This window comes from Cinclus cinclus, chromosome 24, assembly GCF_963662255.1.
Source record: "Cinclus cinclus chromosome 24, bCinCin1.1, whole genome shotgun sequence".
Taxonomy (NCBI): Eukaryota; Metazoa; Chordata; class Aves; order Passeriformes; family Cinclidae; genus Cinclus; species Cinclus cinclus.
This window is the reverse complement of record NC_085069.1, coordinates 8,055,898-8,079,336: the sequence shown is the minus strand read 5'-3', so window position 1 is coordinate 8,079,336 and position 23,439 is coordinate 8,055,898.

The following is a 23,439-nucleotide window of genomic DNA, read 5'->3' as shown; positions in this document are numbered from 1 at the left end:
TGTAGGCAAAAACCCCGCATGGGCCGCAGGCAAGTTAGGCAAGTTGACTCCGAAAGGAGGCACTTTTCCCCAAGAAGCCAAACTCAAGAACCCTCAATGCAGATGTCATTTTGTGGGGCGCGTTTGGGCCTCCGATGGCAGCCAGGTTTGGAGGAGGGGGCAGCTTTGTTCTGGGAGAAATCCTCGTCCTTATGGAATTTTTGTAGTCTAAAGCCCAGCACGGGCCGCAGGCTAGTTAGGCAAGTTGGCTTTGAAAGGAGGCACTTTTCCGCAAGAAGCCAAACTCAAGAGCCCACTTGGCAGATGTCATTTTGTAGGGCGCGTTTGGGCCTCCGATGGCAGCCAGGTTTGGAGGAGGGGGCAGCTTTGGTCTGGGAGAAATCCTCGTCCTTATGGAATTTTTGTAGGCAAAAGCCCAGGACGGGCCGCAGGCAAGTTGGCTTTGAAAGGAGGCACTTCCACCCAAGAAGCCAAACTCAAGAGCCCACTTGGCAGGTGTCATTTTGTAGGGCACGTTTGGGCCTCCGATGGCAGCCAGGTTTGGAGGAGGGGGCAGCTTTGGTCTGGGAGAAATCCTCGTCCTTCTGGAATTTTTGTAGGCAAAAGCCCTGCATGGGCCGCAGGCAAGTTGACTCCGAAAGGAGGCACTTTTCCCCAGGAAGCCAAACTCAAGAACCCTCAATGCAGGTGTCATTTTGTGGGGCGCGTTTGGGCCTCCGATGGCAGCCAGGTTTGGAGGAGGGGGCAGCTTTGGTCTGGGAGAAATCCTCGTCCTTATGGAATTTTTGTAGGCAAAAGCCCAGGACGGGCCGCAGGCAAGTTGGCTTTGAAAGGAGGTACTTCCACCCAAGAAGACAAACTCAAGAGCCCACTTGGCAGATGTCATTTTGTAGGGCACGTTTGGGCCTCCGATGGCAGCCAGGTTTGGAGGAGGGGGCAGCTTTGGTCTGGGAGAAATCCTCGTCCTTATGGAATTTTTGTAGCAAATGCCCAGGATGGGCCGCAGGCAAGTTAGGCAAGTTGGCTTTGAAAGGAGGCACTTTTCCCCAAGAAGCCAAACTCAAGAACCCTCAATGCAGATGTCATTTTGTAGGGCGCGTTTGGGCCTCCGATGGCAGCCAGGTTTGGAGGAGGGGGCAGCTTTGGTCTGGGAGAAATCCTCGTCCTTATGGAATTTTTGTAGTCTAAAGCCCAGGACGGGCCGCAGGCAAGTTAGGCAAGTTGGCTTTGAAAGGAGGCACTTTTCCGCAAGAAGCCAAACTCAAGAGCCCACTTGGCAGATGTCATTTTGTAGGGCGCGTTTGGGCCTCCGATGGCAGCCAGGTTTGGAGGAGGGGGCAGCTTTGTTCTGGGAGAAATCCTCGTCCTTATGGAATTTTTGTAGGCAAAAGCCCAGGACGGGCCGCAGGCAAGTTAGGCAAGTTGGCTCCGAAAGGAGGCACTTTTCCCCAAGAAGCCAAACTCAAGAGCCCACTTGGCAGGTGTCATTTTGTAGGGCGCGTTTGGGCCTCCGATGGCAGCCAGGTTTGGAGGAGGGGGCAGCTTTGGTCTGGGAGAAATCCTCGTCCTTATGGAATTTTTGGAGGCAAAAGCCCTGCATGGGCCGCAGGCAAGTTGACTCCGAAAGGAGGCACTTTTCCCCAAGAAGCCAAACTCAAGAGCCCGCTTGGCAGATGTCATTTTGTAGGGCGCGTTTGGGCCTCCGATGGCAGCCAGGTTTGGCGGAGGGGGCAGCTTTGGTCTGGGAGGAATCCTCGTCCTTATGGAATTTTTGTAGGCAAAAGCCCTGCATGGGCCGCCGGCAAGTTGACTCCGAAAGGAGGCAATTTTCCCCAAGAAGCCAAACTCAAGAGCCCACTTGGCAGGTGTCATTTTGTAGGGCGCGTTTGGGCCTCCGATGGCAGCCAGGTTTGGAGGAGGGGGCAGCTTTGGTCTGGGAGAAATCCTCGTCCTTATGGAATTTTTGTAGGCAAAACCCCTGCATGAGCCGCAGGCAAGTTGACTCCGAAAGGAGGCACTTTTCCCCAGAAAGCCAAACTCAAGAGCCCACTTGGCAGATGTCATTTTGTAGGGCGCGTTTGGGCTTCCGATGGCAGCCAGGTTTGGAGGAGGGGGCAGCTTTGGTCTGGGAGGAATCCTCGTCCTTATGGAATTTTTGTAGCAAAAGCCCGGGACGGGACGCAGGCAAGTTGGTTTTGAAAGGAGTCACTTTTCCCCAAGAAGCCAAACTCAAGAGCCCACTTGGCAGGTGTCATTTTCTAGGGCGCGTTTGGGCCTCCGATGTCAGCCAGGTTTGGAGGAGGGGGCAGCTTTGGTCTGGGAGAAATCCTCGTCCTTATGGAATTTTTGTAGTCTAAAGCCCAGCACGGGCCGCAGGCTAGTTAGGCAAGTTGGCTTTGAAAGGAGGCACTTTTCCAAAAGAAGCCAATCTCAAGAGCCCACTTGGCAGATGTCATTTTGTAGGGCGCGTTTGGGCCTCCGATGGCAGCCAGGTTTGGAGGAGGGGGCAGCTTTGGTCTGGGAGAAATCCTCGTCCTTATGGAATTTTTGTAGGCAAAAGCCCAGGACCGGCTGCAGGCAAGTTGGCTTTGAAAGGAGGCACTTCCACCCAAGAAGCCAAACTCAAGAGCCCACTTGGCAGGTGTCATTTTGTAGGGCACGTTTGGGCCTCCGATGGCAGCCAGGTTTGGAGGAGGGGGCAGCTTTGGTCTGGGAGAAATCCTCGTCCTTCTGGAATTTTTGTAGGCAAAAGCCCTGCATGGGCCGCAGGCAAGTTGACTCCGAAAGGAGGCACTTTTCCCCAGGAAGCCAAACTCAAGAACCCTCAATGCAGGTGTCATTTTGTGGGGCGCGTTTGGGCCTCCGATGGCAGCCAGGTTTGGAGTAGGGGGCAGCTTTGGTCTGGGAGAAATCCTCGTCCTTCTGGAATTTTTGGAGGCAAAAGCCCAGGACGGGCCGCAGGCAAGTTAGGCAATTTGGCTCCAAAAGGAGGCACTTTTCCCCAAGAAGCCAAACTCAAGAGCCCACTTGGCAGATGTCATTTTGTGGGGCGCATTTGGGCCTCTGATGGCAGCCAGGTTTGGAGGAGGGGGCAGCTTTGGTCTGGGAGAAATCCTCGTCCTTATGGAATTTTTGTAGTCTAAAGTCCAGCACGGGCCGCAGGCTAGTTAGGCAAGTTGGCTTTGAAAGGAGGCACTTTCCCCCAAGAAGCCAAACTCAAGAGCCCACTTGGCAGGTGTCATTTTGTAGGGCGCCTTTGGGCCTCCAATGGCAGCCAGGTTTGGAGGAGGGGGCAGCTTTGGTCTGGGAGAAATCCTCGTCCTTATGGAATTTTTGGAGGCAAAAACCCAGGACGGGCCGCAGGCAAGTTGGCTTTGAAAGGAGGTACTTCCACCCAAGAAGCCAAACTCAAGAGCCCACTTGGCAGGTGTCATTTTGTAGGGCACGTTTGGGCCTCCGATGGCAGCCAGGTTTACAGGAGGGGGCAGCTTTGGTCTGGGAGAAATCCTCATCCTTATGGAATTTTTGTAGGCAAAAGCCCAGGATGGGCCGCAGGCAAGTTGGCTTTGAAAGGAGGTACTTCCACCCAAGAAGCCAAACTCAAGAGCCCACTTGGCAGATGTCATTTTGTAGGGCACGTTTGGGCCTCCGATGGCAGCCAGGTTTGGAGGAGGGGGCAGCTTTGGTCTGGGAGAAATCCTCGTCCTTATGGAATTTTTGTAGCAAAAGCCCGGGACGGGACACAGGCAAGTTGGTTTTGAAAGGAGTCACTTTTCCCCAAGAAGCCAAACTCAAGAGCCCACTTGGCAGGTGTCATTTTGTAGGGCACGTTTGGGCCTCCGATGGCAGCCAGGTTTGGAGGAGGGGGCAGCTTTGGCCTGGGAGAAATCCTCGTCCTTCTGGAATTTTTGGAGGCAAAAGCCCAGGACGGGCCGCAGGCAAGTTAGGCAAGTTGGCTCCGAAAGGAGGCACTTTTCCCCAAGAAGCCAAACTCAAGAACCCTCAATGCAGATGTCATTTTGTGGGGCGCGTTTGGGCCTCCGATGGCAGCCAGGTTTGGAGGAGGGGGCAGCTTTGGTCTGGGAGAAATCCTCGTCCTTATGGAATTTTTGTAGTCAAAAGCCCAGCACGGGCCGCAGGCTAGTTAGGCAAGTTGGCTTTGAAAGGAGGCACTTTTCCGCAAGAAGCCAAACTCAAGAGCCCACTTGGCAAATGTCATTTTGTAGGGCGCGTTTGGGCCTCCGATGGCAGCCAGGTTTGGAGGAGGGGGCAGCTTTGGTCTGGGAGAAATCCTTGTCCTTATGGAATTTTTGTAGGCAAAAGCCCAGGACCGGCCGCAGGCAAGTTGGCTTTGAAAGGAGGCACTTCCACCCAAGAAGCCAAACTCAAGAGCCCACTTGGCAGGTGTCATTTTGTAGGGCACGTTTGGGCCTCCGATGGCAGCCAGGTTTGGAGGAGGGGGCAGCTTTGGTCTGGGAGAAATCCTCGTCCTTATGGAATTTTTGTAGGCAAAAGCCCTGCATGGGCCGCAGGCAAGTTGACTCCGAAAGGAGGCACTTTTCCCCAGGAAGCCAAACTCAAGAACCCTCAATGCAGGTGTCATTTTGTGGGGCGCGTTTGGGCCTCCGATGGCAGCCAGGTTTGGAGGAGGGGGCAGCTTTGGTCTGGGAGAAATCCTCGTCCTTCTGGAATTTTTGGAGGCAAAAGCCCAGGACGGGCCGAAGGCAAGTTAGGCAATTTGGCTCCGAAAGGAGACACTTTTCCCCAAGAAGCCAAACTCAAGAGCCCACTTGGCAGGTGTCATTTCGTAGGGCGCGTTTGGGCCTCCGATGGCAGCCAGGTTTGGAGGAGGGGGCAGCTTTGGTCTGGGAGAAATCCTCGTCCTTATGGAATTTTTGGAGGCAAAAGCCCTGCATGGGCCGCCGGCAAGTTGACTCCGAAAGGAGGCACTTTTCCCCAAGAAGCCAAACTCAAGAGCCCGCTTGGCAGATGTCATTTTGTAGGGCGCGTTTGGGCCTCCGATGGCAGCCAGGTTTGGCGGAGGGGGCAGCTTTCGTCTGGGAGGAATCCTCGTCCTTATGGAATTTTTGTAGCAATCGTCCGGGACGGGACGCAGGCAAGTTGGTTTTGAAAGGAGTCACTTTTCCCCAAGAAGCCAAACTCAAGAGCCCACTTGGCAGATGTCATTTTGTAGGGCGCGTTTGGGCCTCCGATGGCAGCCAGGTTTGGAGGAGGGAGCAGCTTTGGTCTGGGAGAAATCCTTGTCCTTCTGGAATTTTTGGAGGCAAAAGCCCAGGACGGGCCGCAGGCAAGTTAGGCAAGTTGGCTTTGAAAGGAGGCACTTTTCCCCAAGAAGCCAAACTCAAGAGCCCACTTGGCAGGTGTCATTTTGTAGGGCGCGTTTGGGCCTCCGATGGCAGCCAGGTTTGGAGGAGGGGGCAGCTTTGGTCTGGGAGAAATCCTCGTCCTTCTGGAATTTTTGTACTCAAAAGCCCAGGACGGGCCGCAGGCAAGTTAGGCAAGTTGGCTCCGAAAGGAGGCACTTTTCCCCAAGAAGCCAAACTCAAGAACCCACAATGCAGATGTCATTTTGTAGGGCGCGTTTGGGCCTCCGATGGCAGCCAGGTTTGGAGGAGGGGGCAGCTTTGTTCTGGGAGAAATCCTCGTCCTTATGGAATTTTTGTAGGCAAAAGCCCTGCATGGGCCGCAGGCAAGTTGACTCCGAAAGGAGGCACTTTTCCCCAAGAAGCCAAACTCAAGAGCCCACTTGGCAGGTGTCATTTTGTAGGGCGCGTTTGGGCCTCCGATGTCAGCCAGGTTTGGAGGAGGGGGCAGCTTTGGTCTGGGAGAAATCCTCGTCCTTATGGAATTTTTGTAGGCAAAAACCCCACATGGGCCGCAGGCAAGTTAGGCAAGTTGACTCCGAAAGGAGGCACTTTTCCCCAGGAAGCCAAACTCAAGAACCCTCAATGCAGATGTCATTTTGTGGGGCGCGTTTGGGCCTCCGATGGCAGCCAGGTTTGGAGGAGGGGGCAGCTTTGGTCTGGGAGAAATCCTCGTCCTTATGGAATTTTTGGAGGCAAAAGCCCAGAATGGGCTGCAGGCTAGTTAGGCAAGTTGGCTTTGAAAGGAGGCACTTTTCCGCAAGAAGCCAAACTCAAGAGCCCACTTGGCAGATGTCATTTTGTAGGGCGCGTTTGGGCCTCCGATGGCAGCCAGGTTTGGAGGAGGGGGCAGCTTTGGTCTGGGAGAAATCCTCGTCCTTATGGAATTTTTGTAGGCAAAAGCCCAGGACGGGCCGCAGGCAAGTTGGCTTTGAAAGGAGGCACTTCCACCCAAGAAGCCAAACTCAAGAGCCCACTTGGCAGGTGTCATTTTGTAGGGCACGTTTGGGCCTCCAATGGCAGCCAGGTTTGGAGGAGGGGGCAGCTTTGGTCTGGGAGAAATCCTCGTCCTTATGGAAATTTTGGAGGCAAACGCCCTGCATGGGCCGCAGGCAAGTTGACTCCGAAAGGAGGCACTTTTCCCCAAGAAGCCAAACTGAAGAGCCCACTTGGCAGATGTCATTTTGTAGGGCGCGTTTGGGCCTCCGATGGCAGCCAGGTTTGGCGGAGCGGGCAGCTTTGGTCTGGGAGGAATCCTCGTCCTTATGGAATTTTTGTAGGCAAAAGCCCTGCATGGGCCGCCGGCAAGTTGACTCCGAAAGGAGGCAATTTTCCCCAAGAAGCCAAACTCAAGAGCCCACTTGGCAGGTGTCATTTTGTAGGGCGCGTTTGGGCCTCCGATGGCAGCCAGGTTTGGAGGAGGGGGCAGCTTTGGTCTGGGAGAAATCCTCATCCTTATGGAATTTTTGTAGGCAAAAGCCCTGCATGAGCCGCAGGCAAGTTGACTCCGAAAGGAGGCACTTTTCCCCAGAAAGCCAAACTCAAGAGCCCACTTGGCAGATGTCATTTTGTAGGGCGCGTTTGGGCCTCCGATGGCAGCCAGGTTTGGAGGAGGGGGCAGCTTTGGTCTGGGAGGAATCCTCGTCCTTATGGAATTTTTGTAGCAAAAGCCCGGGACGGGACGCAGGCAAGTTGGTTTTGAAAGGAGTCACTTTTCCCCAAGAAGCCAAACTCAAGAGCCCACTTGGCAGGTGTCATTTTCTAGGGCGCGTTTGGGCCTCCGATGTCAGCCAGGTTTGGAGGAGGGGGCAGCTTTGGTCTGGGAGGAATCCTCGTCCTTATGGAATTTTTGTAGGCAAAAACCCCGCATGGGCCGCAGGCAAGTTAGGCAAGTTGACTCCGAAAGGAGGCACTTTTCCCCAAGAAGCCAAACTCAAGAACCCTCAATGCAGATGTCATTTTGTGGGGCGCGTTTGGGCCTCCGATGGCAGCCAGGTTTGGAGGAGGGGGCAGCTTTGGTCTGGGAGAAATCCTCGTCCTTATGGAATTTTTGTAGTCTAAAGCCCAGCACGGGCCGCAGGCTAGTTAGGCAAGTTGGCTTTGAAAGGAGGCACTTTTCCGCAAGAAGCCAAACTCAAGAGCCCACTTGGCAGATGTCATTTTGTAGGGCGCGTTTGGGCCTCCGATGGCAGCCAGGTTTGGAGGAGGGGGCAGCTTTGGTCTGGGAGAAATCCTCGTCCTTATGGAATTTTTGGAGGCAAAAGCCCAGGACGGGCCGCAGGCAAGTTGGCTTTGAAAGGAGGCACTTCCACCCAAGAAGCCAAACTCAAGAGCCCACTTGGCAGGTGTCATTTTGTAGGGCACGTTTGGGCCTCCGATGGCAGCCAGGTTTGGAGGAGGGGGCAGCTTTGGTCTGGGAGAAATCCTCGTCCTTCTGGAATTTTTGTAGGCAAAAGCCCTGCATGGGCCGCAGGCAAGTTGACTCCGAAAGTAGGCACTTTTCCCCAGGAAGCCAAACTCAAGAACCCTCAATGCAGGTGTCATTTTGTGGGGCGCGTTTGGGCCTCCGATGGCAGCCAGGTTTGGAGGAGGGGGCAGCTTTGGTCTGGGAGAAATCCTCGTCCTTATGGAATTTTTGTAGGCAAAAGCCCAGGACGGGCCGCAGGCAAGTTGGCTTTGAAAGGAGGTACTTCCACCCAAGAAGACAAACTCAAGAGCCCACTTGGCAGGTGTCATTTTGTAGGGCGCGTTTGGGCCTCCGATGGCAGCCAGGTTTGGAGGAGGGGGCAGCTTTGGTCTGGGAGAAATCCTCGTCCTTATGGAATTTTTGTAGGCAAAAGCCCAGGACGGGCCGCAGGCAAGTTGGCTTTGAAAGGAGGCACTTCCACCCAAGAAGCCAAACTCAAGAGCCCACTTGGCAGGTGTCATTTTGTAGGGCGCGTTTGGGCCTCCAATGGCAGCCAGGTTTGGAGGAGGGGGCAGCTTTGGTCTGGGAGAAATCCTCGTCCTTATGGAATTTTTGGAGGCAAACGCCCTGCATGGGCCGCAGGCAAGTTGACTCCGAAAGGAGGCACTTTTCCCCAGGAAGCCAAACTCAAGAACCCTCAATGCAGGTGTAATTTTGTGGGGCGCGTTTGGGCCTCCGATGGCAGCCAGGTTTGGAGGAGGGGGCAGCTTTGGTCTGGGAGAAATCCTCGTCCTTATGGAATTTTTGGAGGCAAAAGCCCTGCATGGGCCGCCGGCAAGTTGACTCCGAAAGGAGGCACTTTTCCCCAAGAAGCCAAACTCAAGAGCCCGCTTGGCAGATGTCATTTTGTAGGGCGCGTTTGGGCCTCCGATGGCAGCCAGGTTTGGCGGAGGGGGCAGCTTTGGTCTGGGAGGAATCCTCGTCCTTATGGAATTTTTGTAGGCAAAAGCCCTGCATGGGCCGCCGGCAAGTTGACTCCGAAAGGAGGCAATTTTCCCCAAGAAGCCAAACTCAAGAGCCCACTTGGCAGGTGTCATTTTGTAGGGCGCGTTTGGGCCTCCGATGGCAGCCAGGTTTGGAGGAGGGGGCAGCTTTGGTCTGGGAGAAATCCTCGTCCTTATGGAATTTTTGTAGGCAAAAGCCCTGCATGAGCCGCAGGCAAGTTGACTCCGAAAGGAGGCACTTTTCCCCAGAAAGCCAAACTCAAGAGCCCACTTGGCAGATGTCATTTTGTAGGGCGCGTTTGGGCCTCCGATGGCAGCCAGGTTTGGAGGAGGGGGCAGCTTTGGTCTGGGAGAAATCCTCGTCCTTATGGAATTTTTGTAGCAAAAGCCCGGGACGGGACGCAGACAAGTTGGTTTTGAAAGGAGTCACTTTTCCCCAAGAAGCCAAACTCAAGAGCCCACTTGGCAGGTGTCATTTTCTAGGGCGCGTTTGGGCCTCCGATGTCAGCCAGTTTTGGAGGAGGGGGCAGCTTTGGTCTGGGAGGAATCCTCGTCCTTATGGAATTTTTGTAGGCAAAAACCCCGCATGGGCCGCAGGCAAGTTAGGCAAGTTGACTCCGAAAGGAGGCACTTTTCCCCAAGAAGCCAAACTCAAGAACCCTCAATGCAGATGTCATTTTGTGGGGCGCGTTTGGGCCTCCGATGGCAGCCAGGTTTGGAGGAGGGGGCAGCTTTGTTCTGGGAGAAATCCTCGTCCTTATGGAATTTTTGTAGTCTAAAGCCCAGCACGGGCCGCAGGCTAGTTAGGCAAGTTGGCTTTGAAAGGAGGCACTTTTCCGCAAGAAGCCAAACTCAAGAGCCCACTTGGCAGATGTCATTTTGTAGGGCGCGTTTGGGCCTCCGATGGCAGCCAGGTTTGGAGGAGGGGGCAGCTTTGGTCTGGGAGAAATCCTCGTCCTTATGGAATTTTTGTAGGCAAAAGCCCAGGACGGGCCGCAGGCAAGTTGGCTTTGAAAGGAGGCACTTCCACCCAAGAAGCCAAACTCAAGAGCCCACTTGGCAGGTGTCATTTTGTAGGGCACGTTTGGGCCTCCGATGGCAGCCAGGTTTGGAGGAGGGGGCAGCTTTGGTCTGGGAGAAATCCTCGTCCTTCTGGAATTTTTGTAGGCAAAAGCCCTGCATGGGCCGCAGGCAAGTTGACTCCGAAAGGAGGCACTTTTCCCCAGGAAGCCAAACTCAAGAACCCTCAATGCAGGTGTCATTTTGTGGGGCGCGTTTGGGCCTCCGATGGCAGCCAGGTTTGGAGGAGGGGGCAGCTTTGGTCTGGGAGAAATCCTCGTCCTTATGGAATTTTTGTAGGCAAAAGCCCAGGACGGGCCGCAGGCAAGTTGGCTTTGAAAGGAGGTACTTCCACCCAAGAAGACAAACTCAAGAGCCCACTTGGCAGATGTCATTTTGTAGGGCACGTTTGGGCCTCCGATGGCAGCCAGGTTTGGAGGAGGGGGCAGCTTTGGTCTGGGAGAAATCCTCGTCCTTATGGAATTTTTGTAGCAAATGCCCAGGATGGGCCGCAGGCAAGTTAGGCAAGTTGGCTCCGAAAGGAGGCACTTTTCCCCAAGAAGCCAAACTCAAGAACCCTCAATGCAGATGTCATTTTGTAGGGCGCGTTTGGGCCTCCGATGGCAGCCAGGTTTGGAGGAGGGGGCAGCTTTGGTCTGGGAGAAATCCTCGTCCTTATGGAATTTTTGTAGTCTAAAGCCCAGGACGGGCCGCAGGCAAGTTAGGCAAGTTGGCTTTGAAAGGAGGCACTTTTCCGCAAGAAGCCAAACTCAAGAGCCCACTTGGCAGATGTCATTTTGTAGGGCGCGTTTGGGCCTCCGATGGCAGCCAGGTTTGGAGGAGGGGGCAGCTTTGGTCTGGGAGAAATCCTCGTCCTTATGGAATTTTTGTAGGCAAAAGCCCAGGACGGGCCGCAGGCAAGTTGGCTTTGAAAGGAGGCACTTCCACCCAAGAAGCCAAACTCAAGAGCCCACTTGGCAGGTGTCATTTTGTAGGGCACGTTTGGGCCTCCAATGGCAGCCAGGTTTGGAGGAGGGGGCAGCTTTGGTCTGGGAGAAATCCTCGTCCTTCTGGAATTTTTGTAGTCAAAAGCCCAGTACGGGCCGCAGGCAAGTTAGGCAAGTTGCTTTGAAAGGAGGAACTTTTCCCAAAGAAGCCAAACTCAAGAGCCCACTTGGCAGATGTCATTTTGTAGGGCGCGTTTGGGCCTCTGATGGCAGCCAGGTTTGGAGGAGGGGGCAGCTTTGGTCTGGGAGAAATCCTCGTCCTTATGGAATTTTTGGAGGCAAAACCCCTGCATGAGCCGCAGGCAAGTTGACTCCGAAAGGAGGCACTTTTCCCCAGAAAGCCAAACTCAAGAGCCCACTTGGCAGATTTCATTTTGTAGGGCGCGTTTGGGCCTCCGATGGCAGCCAGGTTTGGAGGAGGGGGCAGCTTTGGTCTGGGAGGAATCCTCGTCCTTATGGAATTTTTGGAGGCAAAAGCCCAGGACGGGCCGCAGGCAAGTTGGCTTTGAAAGGAGGCACTTCCACCCAAGAAGCCAAACTCAAGAGCCCACTTGGCAGGTGTCATTTTGTAGGGCACGTTTGGGCCTCCGATGGCAGCCAGGTTTGGAGGAGGGGGCAGCTTTGGTCTGGGAGAAATCCTCGTCCTTCTGGAATTTTTGGAGGCAAAAGCCCTGCATGGGCCGCAGGCAAGTTGACTCCGAAAGGAGGCACTTTTCCCCAGGAAGCCAAACTCAAGAACCCTCAATGCAGGTGTCATTTTGTGGGGCGCGTTTGGGCCTCCGATGGCAGCCAGGTTTGGAGGAGGGGGCAGCTTTGGTCTGGGAGAAATCCTCGTCCTTATGGAATTTTTGGAGGCAAAAGCCCAGGACGGGCCGCAGGCAAGTTAGGCAATTTGGCTCCGAATGGAGGCACTTTTCCCCAAGAAGCCAAACTCAAGAGCCCACTTGGCAGATGTCATTTTGTAGGGCGCGTTTGGGCCTCTGATGGCAGCCAGGTTTGGAGGAGGGGGCAGCTTTGGTCTGGGAGAAATCCTCGTCCTTATGGAATTTTTGTAGGCAAAAGCCCAGCACAGGCCGCAGGCTAGTTAGGCAAGTTGGCTCCGAAAGGAGGCACTTTTCCCCAAGAAGCCAAACTCAAGAGCCCACTTGGCAGGTGTCATTTTGAAGGGCGCGTTTGGGCCTCCGATGGCAGCCAGGTTTGGAGGAGGGGGCAGCTTTGGTCTGGGAGAAATCCTCGTCCTTATGGAATTTTTGGAGGCAAAAGCCCTGCATGGGCCGCCGGCAAGTTGACTCCGAAAGGAGGCACTTTTCCCCAAGAAGCCAAACTCAAGAGCCCGCTTGGCAGATGTCATTTTGTAGGGCGCGTTTGGGCCTCCGATGACAGCCAGGTTTGGCGGAGGGGGCAGCTTTGGTCTGGGAGAAATCCTCGTCCTTATGGAATTTTTGTAGCAAACGTCCGGGACGGGACGCAGGCAAGTTGGTTTTGAAAGGAGTCACTTTTCCCCAAGAAGCCAAACTCAAGAGCCCACTTGGCAGGTGTCATTTTGTAGGGCGCGTTTGGGCCTCCGATGGCAGCCAGGTTTGGAGGAGGGGGCAGCTTTGGTCTGGGAGAAATCCTCGTCCTTCTGGAATTTTTGTACTCAAAAGCCCAGGACGGGCCGCAGGCAAGTTAGGCAAGTTGGCTCCGAAAGGAGGCACTTTTCCCCAAGAAGCCAAACTCAAGAACCCACAATGCAGATGTCATTTTGTAGGGCGCGTTTGGGCCTCCGATGGCAGCCAGGTTTGGAGGAGGGGGCAGCTTTGTTCTGGGAGAAATCCTCGTCCTTATGGAATTTTTGTAGGCAAAAGCCCTGCATGGGCCGCCGGCAAGTTGACTCCGAAAGGAGGCAATTTTCCCCAAGAAGCCAAACTCAAGAGCCCACTTGGCAGGTGTCATTTTGTAGGGCACGTTTGGGCCTCCGATGGCAGCCAGGTTTGGAGGAGGGGGCAGCTTTGGTCTGGGAGAAATCCTCGTCCTTATGGAATTTTTGTAGGCAAAACCCCTGCATGAGCCGCAGGCAAGTTGACTCCGAAAGGAGGCACTTTTCCCCAGAAAACCAAACTCAAGAGCCCACTTGGCAGATGTCATTTTGTAGGGCGCGTTTGGGCCTCCGATGGCAGCCAGGTTTGGAGGAGGGGGCAGCTTTGGTCTGGGAGGAATCCTCGTCCTTATGGAATTTTTGTAGCAAAAGCCCAGGACGGGACGCAGGCAAGTTGATTTTGAACGGAGTCACTTTTCCCCAAGAAGCCAAACTCAAGAGCCGACTTGGCAGGTGTCATTTTGTAGGGCGCGTTTGGGCCTCCGATGTCAGCCAGGTTTGGAGGAGGGGGCAGCTTTGGTCTGGGAGAAATCCTCGTCCTTATGGAATTTTTGTAGGCAAAAACCCCACATGGGCCGCAGGCAAGTTAGGCAAGTTGGCTTTGAAAGGAGTCACTTTTCCCCAAGAAGCCAAACTCAAGAGCCCACTTGGCAGGTGTCATTTTGTAGGGCACGTTTGGGCCTCCGATGGCAGCCAGGTTTGGAGGAGGGGGCAGCTTTGGTCTGGGAGAAATCCTCGTCCTTCTGGAATTTTTGTAGGCAAAAGCCCTGCATGGGCCGCCGGCAAGTTGACTCCGAAAGGAGGCACATTTCCCCAGAAAGCCAAACTCAAGAACCCTCAATGCAGGTGTCATTTTGTGGGGCGCGTTTGGGCCTCCGATGGCAGCCAGGTTTGGAGGAGGGGGCAGCTTTGGTCTGGGAGAAATCCTCGTCCTTATGGAATTTTTGTAGGCAAAAGCCCAGGACGGGCCGCAGGCAAGTTGGCTTTGAAAGGAGGTACTTCCACCCAAGAAGACAAACTCAAGAGCCCACTTGGCAGATGTCATTTTGTAGGGCACGTTTCGGCCTCCGATGGCAGCCAGGTTTGGAGGAGGGGGCAGCTTTGGTCTGGGAGAAATCCTCGTCCTTATGGAATTTTTGTAGTCAAAAGCCCAGCACGGGCCGCAGGCTAGTTAGGCAAGTTGCTTTGAAAGGAGGCACTTTTCCCCAAGAAGCCAAACTCAAGAGCCCACTTGGCAGGTGTCATTTTGTAGGGCGCGTTTGGGCCTCCGATGGCAGCCAGGTTTGGAGGAGGGGGCAGCTTTGGTCTGGGAGAAATCCTCGTCCTTATGGAATTTTTGTAGCAAAAGCCCAGGATGGGCCGCAGGCAAGTTAGGCAAGTTGGCTCCGAAAGGAGGCACTTTTCCCCAAGAAGCCAAACTCAAGAACCCTCAATGCAGATGTCATTTTGTGGGGCGCGTTTGGGCCTCCGATGGCAGCCAGGTTTGGAGGAGGGGGCAGCTTTGGTCTGGGAGAAATCCTCGTCCTTATGGAATATTTGTAGTCAAAAGCCCAGCACGGGCCGCAGGCTAGTTAGGCAAGTTGCTTTGAAAGGAGGCACTTTTCCCCAAGAAGCCAAACTCAAGAGCCCACTTGGCAGGTGTCATTTTGTAGGGCAAGTTTGGGCCTCCGATGGCAGCCAGGTTTGGAGGAGGGGGCAGCTTTGGTCTGGGAGAAATCCTCGTCCTTATGGAATTTTTGTAGCAAAAGCCCAGGATGGGCCGCAGGCAAGTTAGGCAAGTTGGCTCCGAAAGGAGGCACTTTTCCCCAAGAAGCCAAACTCAAGAACCCTCAATGCAGATGTCATTTTGTGGGGCGCGTTTGGGCCTCCGATGGCAGCCAGGTTTGGAGGAGGGGGCAGCTTTGGTCTGGGAGGAATCCTCGTCCTTATGGAATTTTTGTAGTCTAAAGCCCAGCACGGGCTGCAGGCAAGTTGGCTTTGAAAGGAGGCACTTTCCCCCAAGAAGCCAAACTCAGGAGCCCACTTGGCAGATGTCATTTTGTAGGGCGCGTTTGGGCCACCGATGGCAGCTAGATTTGGAGGAGGGGGCAGCTTTGGTCTGGGAGAAATCCTTGTCCTTATGGAATTTTTGTAGGCAAAAGCCCAGAATGGGCTGCAGGCTAGTTAGGCAAGTTGGCTTTGAAAGGAGGCACTTTTCCGCAAGAAGCCAAACTCAAGAGCCCACTTGGCAGATGTCATTTTGTAGGGCGCGTTTGGGCCTCCGATGGCAGCCAGGTTTGGAGGAGGGGGCAGCTTTGGTCTGGGAGAAATCCTCGTCCTTATGGAATTTTTGTAGGCAAAAGCCCAGGACGGGCCGCAGGCAAGTTAGGCAAGTTGGCTTTGAAAGGAGGCACTTCCACCCAAGAAGCCAAACTCAAGAGCCCACTTGGCAGGTGTCATTTTGTAGGGCACGTTTGGGCCTCCAATGGCAGCCAGGTTTGGAGGAGGGGGCAGCTTTGGTCTGGGAGAAATCCTCGTCCTTATGGAATTTTTGGAGGCAAACGCCCTGCATGGGCCGCAGGCAAGTTGACTCCGAAAGGAGGCACTTTTCCCCAGGAAGACAAACTCAAGAACCCTCAATGCAGGTGTAATTTTGTGGGGCGCGTTTGGGCCTCCGATGGCAGCCAGGTTTGGAGGAGGGGGCAGCTTTGGTCTGGGAGAAATCCTCGTCCTTCTGGAATTTTTGTAGGCAAAAGCCCAGGACGGGCCGCAGGCAAGTTAGGCAATTTGGCTCCGAAAGGAGGCACTTTTCCCCAAGAAGCCAAACTCAAGAGCCCACTTGGCAGATGTCATTTTGTAGGGCGCGTTTGGGCCTCTGATGGCAGCCAGGTTTGGAGGAGGGGGCAGCTTTGATCTGGGAGAAATCCTCGTCCTTATGGAATTTTTGTAGGCAAAAGCCCAGCACGGGCCGCAGGCTAGTTAGGCAAGTTGGCTCCGAAAGGAGGCACTTTTCCCCAAGAAGCCAAACTCAAGAGCCCACTTGGCAGGTGTCATTTTGTAGGGCGCGTTTGGGCTTCCGATGGCAGCCAGGTTTGGAGGAGGGGGCAGCTTTGGTCTGGGAGAAATCCTCGTCCTTATGGAATTTTTGGAGGCAAAAGCCCTGCATGGGCCGCCGGCAAGTTGACTCCGAAAGGAGGCACTTTTCCCCAAGAAGCCAAACTCAAGAGCCCGCTTGGCAGATGTCATTTTGTAGGGCGCGTTTGGGCCTCCGATGGCAGCCAGGTTTGGCGGAGGGGGCAGCTTTGGTCTGGGAGGAATCCTCGTCCTTATGGAATTTTTGTAGGCAAAAGCCCTGCATGGGCCGCCGGCAAGTTGACTCCGAAAGGAGGCAATTTTCCCCAAGAAGCCAAACTCAAGAGCCCACTTGGCAGGTGTCATTTTGTAGGGCGCGTTTGGGCCTCCGATGTCAGCCAGGTTTGGAGGAGGGGGCAGCTTTGGTCTGGGAGAAATCCTCGTCCTTATGGAATTTTTGTAGGCAAAACCCCTGCATGAGCCGCAGGCAAGTTGACTCTGAAAGGAGGCACTTTTCCCCAGAAAGCCAAATTCAAGAGCCCACTTGGCAGATGTCATTTTGCAGGGCGCGTTTGGGCCTCCGATGTCAGCCAGGTTTGGAGGAGGGGGCAGCTTTGGTCTGGGAGGAATCCTCGTCCTTATGGAATTTTTGTAGCAAAAGCCCGGGACGGGACGCAGGCAAGTTGGTTTTGAAAGGAGTCACTTTTCCCCAAGAAGCCAAACTGAAGAGCCCACTTGGCAGATGTCATTTTGTAGGGCGCGTTTGGGCCTCCGATGGCAGCCAGGTTTGGAGGAGGGGGCAGCTTTGGTCTGGGAGAAATCCTCGTCCTTATGGAATTTTTGGAGGCAAAAGCCCAGGACGGGCCGCAGGCAAGTTGGCTTTGAAAGGAGGCACTTCCACCCAAGAAGCCAAATTCAAGAGCCCACATGGCAGGTGTCATTTTGTAGGGCACGTTTGGGCCTCCGATGGCAGCCAGGTTTGGAGGAGGGGGCAGCTTTGGTCTGGGAGAAATCCTCGTCCTTCTGGAATTTTTGTAGGCAAAAGCCCTGCATGGGCCGCAGGCAAGTTGACTCCGAAAGGAGGCACTTTTCCCCAGGAAGCCAAACTCAAGAACCCTCAATGCAGGTGTCATTTTGTGGGGCGCGTTTGGGCCTCCGATGGCAGCCAGGTTTGGAGGAGGGGGCAGCTTTGGTCTGGGAGAAATCCTCGTCCTTATGGAATTTTTGTAGGCAAAAGCCCAGGACGGGCCGCAGGCAAGTTGGCTTTGAAAGGAGGTACTTCCACCCAAGAAGCCAAACTCAAGAGCCCACTTGGCAGATGTCATTTTGTAGGGCACGTTTCGGCCTCCGATGGCAGCCAGGTTTGGAGGAGGGGGCAGCTTTGGTCTGGGAGAAATCCTCGTCCTTATGGAATTTTTGTAGTCAAAAGCCCAGCACGGGACGCAGGCTAGTTAGGCAAGTTGGCTTTGAAAGGAGGCACTTTTCCGCAAGAAGCCAAACTCAAGAGCCCACTTGGCAAATGTCATTTTGTAGGGCGCGTTTGGGCCTCCGATGGCAGCCAGGTTTGGAGGAGGGGGCAGCTTTGGTCTGGGAGAAATCCTCGTCCTTCTGGAATTTTTGTAGGCAAAAGCCCTGCATGGGCCGCAGGCAAGTTGACTCCGAAAGGAGGCACTTTTCCCCAGGAAGCGAAACTCAAGAACCCTCAATGCAGGTGTCATTTTGTGGGGCGCGTTTGGGCCTCCGATGGCAGCCAGGTTTGGAGGAGGGGGCAGCTTTGGTCTGGGAGAAATCCTCGTCCTTCTGGAATTTTTGGAGGCAAAAGCCCAGGACGGGCCGCAGGCAAGTTAGGCAATTTGGCTCCGAATGGAGGCACTTTTCCCCAAGAAGCCAAACTCAAGAGCCCACTTGGCAGATGTCATTTTGTAGGGCGCGTTTGGGCCTCTGATGGCAGCCAGGTTTGGAGGAGGGGGCAGCTTTGGTCTGGGAGAAATCCTCGTCCTTATGGAATTTTTGTAGGCAAAAGCCCTGCATGGGCCGCCGGCAAGTTGACTCCGAAAGGAGGCACTTTTCCCCAAGAAGCCAAACTCAAGAGCCCGCTTGGCAGATGTCATTTTGTAGGGCGCGTTTGGGCCTCCGATGGCAGCCAGGTTTGGCGGAGGGGGCAGCTTTGGTCTGGGAGAAATCCTCGTCCTTATGGAATTTTTGTAGCAAACGTCCGGGACGGGACGCAGGCAAGTTGGTTTTGAAAGGAGTCACTTTTCCCCAAGAAGCCAAACTCAAGAGCCCACTTGGCAGATGTCATTTTGTAGGGCGCGTTTGGGCCTCCGATGGCAGCCAGGTTTGGAGGAGGGAGCAGCTTTGGTCTGGGAGAAATCCTTGTCCTTCTGGAATTTTTGTAGGCAAAAGCCCAGGACGGGCCGCAGGCAAGTTAGGCAAGTTGGCTTTGAAAGGAGGCACTTTTCCCCAAGAAGCCAAACTCAAGAGCCCACTTGGCAGGTGTCATTTTGTAGGGCGCGTTTGGGCCTCCGATGGCAGCCAGGTTTGGAGGAGGGGGCAGCTTTGGTCTGGGAGAAATCCTCGTCCTTATGGAATTTTTGTACTCAAAAGCCCAGGACGGGCCGCAGGCAAGTTAGGCAAGTTGGCTGCGAAAGGAGGCACTTTGCCCCAAGAAGCCAAACTCAAGAACCCACTTGGCAGGTGTCATTTTGTAGGGCGCGTTTGGGCCTCCGATGGCAGCCAGGTTTGGAGGAGCGGGCAGCTTTGTTCTGGGAGAAATCCTCGTCCTTATGGAATTTTTGTAGGCAAAAGCCCTGCATGGGCCGCCGGCAAGTTGACTCCGAAAGGAGGCAATTTTCCCCAAGAAGCCAAACTCAAGAACCCACTTGGCAGGTGTCATTTTGTAGGGCGCGTTTGGGCCTCCGATGGCAGCCAGGTTTGGAGGAGGGGGCAGCTTTGGTCTGGGAGAAATCCTCGTCCTTATGGAATTTTTGTAGGCAAAACCCCTGCATGAGCCGCAGGCAAGTTGACTCCGAAAGGAGGCACTTTTCCCCAAGAAGCCAAACTCAAGAGCCCACTTGGCAGATGCCATTTTGTAGGGCGCGTTTGGGCCTCCGATGGCAGCCAGGTTTGGAGGAGGGGGCAGCTTTGGTCTGGGAGGAATCCTCGTCCTTATGGAATTTTTGTAGCAAAAGCCCAGGACGGGACGCAGGCAAGTTGGTTTTGAAAGGAGTCACTTTTCCCCAAGAAGCCAAACTCAAGAGCCGACTTGGCAGGTGTCATTTTGTAGGGCGCGTTTGGGCCTCCGATGTCAGCCAGGTTTGGAGGAGGGGGCAGCTTTGGTCTGGGAGAAATCCTCGTCCTTATGGAATTTTTGTAGGCAAAAACCCCACATGGGCCGCAGGCAAGTTAGGCAAGTTGGCTTTGAAAGGGGGCACTTCCACCCAAGAAGCCAAACTCAAGAGCCCACTTGGCAGGTGTCATTTTGTAGGGCACGTTTGGGCCTCCGATGGCAGCCAGGTTTGGAGGAGGGGGCAGCTTTGGTCTGGGAGAAATCCTCGTCCTTCTGGAATTTTTGTAGGCAAAAGCCCTGTATGGGCCGCAGGCAAGTTGACTCCGAAAGGAGGCACTTTTCCCCAGGAAGCCAAACTCAAGAACCCTCAATGCAGGTGTCATTTTGTGGGGCGCGTTTGGGCCTCCGATGGCAGCCAGGTTTGGAGGAGGGGGCAGCTTTGGTCTGGGAGAAATCCTCGTCCTTCTGGAATTTTTGGAGGCAAAAGCCCAGCTCGGGCCGCAGGCAAGTTAGGCAATTTGGCTCGAAAGGAGGCACTTTTCCCCAAGAAGCCAAACTCAAGAGCCCACTTGGCAGATGTCATTTTGTAGGGCGCGTTTGGGCCTCTGATGGCAGCCAGGTTTGGAGGAGGGGGCAGCTTTGGTCTGGGAGAAATCCTCGTCCTTATGGAATTTTTGTAAGCAAAAGCCCAGCACGGGCCGCAGGCTAGTTAGGCAAGTTGGCTCCGAAAGGAGGCACTTTTCCCCAAGAAGCCAAACTCAAGAGCCCACTTGGCAGGTGTCATTTTGTAGGGCGCGTTTGGGCCTCCGATGGCAGCCAGGTTTGGAGGAGGGGGCAGCTTTGGTCTGGGAGAAATCCTCGTCCTTATGGAATTTTTGGAGGCAAAAGCCCTGCATGGGCCGCCGGCAAGTTGACTCCGAAAGGAGGCAATTTTCCCCAAGAAGCCAAACTCAAGAGCCCACTTGGCAGGTGTCATTTTGTAGGGCGCGTTTGGGCCTCCGATGGCAGCCAGGTTTGGAGGAGGGGGCAGCTTTGGTCTGGGAGAAATCCTCGTCCTTATGGAATTTTTGTAGGCAAAAGCCCTGCATGAGCCGCAGGCAAGTTGACTCCGAAAGGAGGCACTTTTCCCCAGAAAGCCAAACTCAAGAGCCCACTTGGCAGATGTGATTTTGTAGGGCGCGTTTGGGCCTCCGATGGCAGCCAGGTTTGGCGGAGGGGGCAGCTTTGGTCTGGGAGAAATCCTCGTCCTTATGGAATTTTTGTAGCAAACGTCCGGGACGGGATGCAGGCAAGTTGGTTTTGAAAGGAGTCACTTTTCCCCAAGAAGCCAAACTCAAGAGCCCACTTGGCAGGTGTCATTTTCTAGGGCGCGTTTGGGCCTCCGATGTCAGCCAGGTTTGGAGGAGGGGGCAGCTTTGGTCTGGGAGAAATCCTCGTCCTTATGGAATTTTTGTAGGCAAAAACCCCGCATGGGCCGCAGGCAAGTTAGGCAAGTTGACTCCGAAAGGAGGCACTTTTCCCCAAGAAGCCAAACTCAAGAACCCTCAATGCAGATGTCATTTTGTGGGGCGCGTTTGGGCCTCCGATGGCAGCCAGGTTTGGAGGAGGGGGCAGCTTTGGTCTGGGAGAAATCCTCGTCCTTATGGAATTTTTGTAGTCTAAAGCCCAGCACGGGCCGCAGGCTAGTTAGGCAAGTTGGCTTTGAAAGGAGGCACTTTTCCGCAAGAAGCCAAACTCAAGAGCCCACTTGGCAGATGTCATTTTGTAGGGCGCGTTTGGGCCTCCGATGGCAGCCAGGTTTGGAGGAGGGGGCAGCTTTGGTCTGGGAGAAATCCTCGTCCTTATGGAATTTTTGGAGGCAAAAGCCCAGGACGGGCCGCAGGCAAGTTGGCTTTGAAAGGAGGCACTTCCACCCAAGAAGCCAAACTCAAGAGCCCACTTGGCAGGTGTCATTTTGTAGGGCACGTTTGGGCCTCCGATGGCAGCCAGGTTTGGAGGAGGGGGCAGCTTTGGTCTGGGAGAAATCCTCGTCCTTCTGGAATTTTTGGAGGCAAAAGCCCTGCATGGGCCGCAGGCAAGTTGACTCCGAAAGGAGGCACTTTTCCCCAGAAAGCCAAACTCAAGAACCCTCAATGCAGGTGTCATTTTGTGGGGCGCGTTTGGGCCTCCGATGGCAGCCAGGTTTGGAGGAGGGGGCAGCTTTGGTCTGGGAGAAATCCTCGTCCTTATGGAATTTTTGTAGGCAAAAGCCCAGGACGGGCCGCAGGCAAGTTGGCTTTGAAAGGAGGTACTTCCACCCAAGAAGACAAACTCAAGAGCCCACTTGGCAGATGTCATTTTGTAGGGCACGTTTCGGCCTCCGATGGCAGCCAGGTTTGGAGGAGGGGGCAGCTTTGGTCTGGGAGAAATCCTCGTCCTTATGGAATTTTTGTAGGCAAAAGCCCAGCACGGGCCGCAGGCTAGTTAGGCAAGTTGGCTTTGAAAGGAGGCACTTTTCCCCAAGAAGCCAAACTCAAGAGCCCACTTGGCAAATGTCATTTTGTAGGGCGCGTTTGGGCCTTCGATGGCAGCCAGGTTTGGAGGAGGGGGCAGCTTTGGTCTGGGAGAAATCCTCGTCCTTATGGAATTTTTGTAGCAAAAGCCCAGGACGGGCCGCAGGCAAGTTGGCTTTGAAAGGAGGCACTTCCACCCAAGAAGCCAAACTCAAGAGCCCACTTGGCAGGTGTCATTTTGTAGGGCACGTTTGGGCCTCCGATGGCAGCCAGGTTTGGAGGAGGGGGCAGCTTTGGTCTGGGAGAAATCCTCGTCCTTCTGGAATTTTTGTAGGCAAAAGCCCTGCATGGGCCGCAGGCAAGTTGACTCCGAAAGGAGGCACTTTTCCCCAGGAAGCCAAACTCAAGAACCCTCAATGCAGGTGTCATTTTGTGGGGCGCGTTTGGGCCTCCGATGGCAGCCAGGTTTGGAGGAGGGGGCAGCTTTGGTCTGGGAGAAACCCTCGTCCTTCTGGAATTTTTGGAGGCAAAAGCCCAGGACGGGCCGCAGGCAAGTTAGGCAATTTGGCCCCGAATGGAGGCACTTTTCCCCAAGAAGCCAAACTCAAGAGCCCACTTGGCAGATGTCATTTTGTAGGGCGCGTTTGGTCCTCTGATGGCAGCCAGGTTTGGAGGAGGGGGCAGCTTTGTTCTGGGAGAAATCCTCGTCCTTATGGAAGTTTTGTACTCAAAAGCCCAGGACGGGCCGCAGGCAAGTTAGGCAAGTTGGCTCCAAAAGGAGGAACTTTTCCCCAAGAAGCCAAACTCAAGAACCCACAATGCAGATGTCATTTTGTAGGGCGCGTTTGGGCCTCCGATGGCAGCCAGGTTTGGAGGAGGGGGCAGCTTTGTTCTGGGAGAAATCCTCGTCCTTATGGAATTTTTGTAGGCAAAAGCCCTGCATGGGCCGCCGGCAAGTTGACTCCGAAAGGAGGCAATTTTCCCCAAGAAGCCAAACTCAAGAGCCCACTTGGCAGGTGTCATTTTGTAGGGCGCGTTTGGGCCTCCGATGGCAGCCAGGTTTGGAGGAGGGGGCAGCTTTGGTCTGGGAGAAATCCTCGTCCTTATGGAATTTTTGTAGGCAAAACCCCTGCATGAGCCGCAGGCAAGTTGACTCCGAAAGGAGGCACTTTTCCCCAGAAAGCCAAACTCAAGAGCCCACTTGGCAGATGTCATTTTGTAGGGCGCGTTTGGGCCTCCGATGGCAGCCAGGTTTGGAGGAGGGGGCAGCTTTGGTCTGGGAGAAATCCTCGTCCTTATGGAATTTTTGGAGGCTAAAGCCCTGCATGGGCCGCAGGCAAGTTGACTCCGAAAGGAGGCACTTTTCCCCAAGAAGCCAAACTCAAGAGCCCGCTTGGCAGATGTCATTTTGTAGGGCGCGTTTGGGCCTCCGATGGCAGCCAGGTTTGGCGGAGGGGGCAGCTTTGGTCTGGGAGGAATCCTCGTCCTTATGGAATTTTTGTAGCAAACGTCCGGGACGGGACGCAGGCAAGTTGGTTTTGAAAGGAGTCACTTTTCCCCAAGAAGCCAAACTCAAGAGCCCACTTGGCAGATGTCATTTTGTAGGGCGCGTTTGGGCCTCCGATGGCAGCCAGGTTTGGAGGAGGGAGCAGCTTTGGTCTGGGAGAAATCCTCGTCCTTCTGGAATTTTTGTAGGCAAAAGCCCAGGACGGGCCGCAGGCAAGTTAGGCAAGTTGGCTTTGAAAGGAGGCACTTTTCCCCAAGAAGCCAAACTCAAGAGCCCACTTGGCAGGTGTCATTTTGTAGGGCGCGTTTGGGCCTCCGATGGCAGCCAGGTTTGGAGGAGGGGGCAGCTTTGGTCTGGGAGAAATCCTCGTCCTTATGGAAT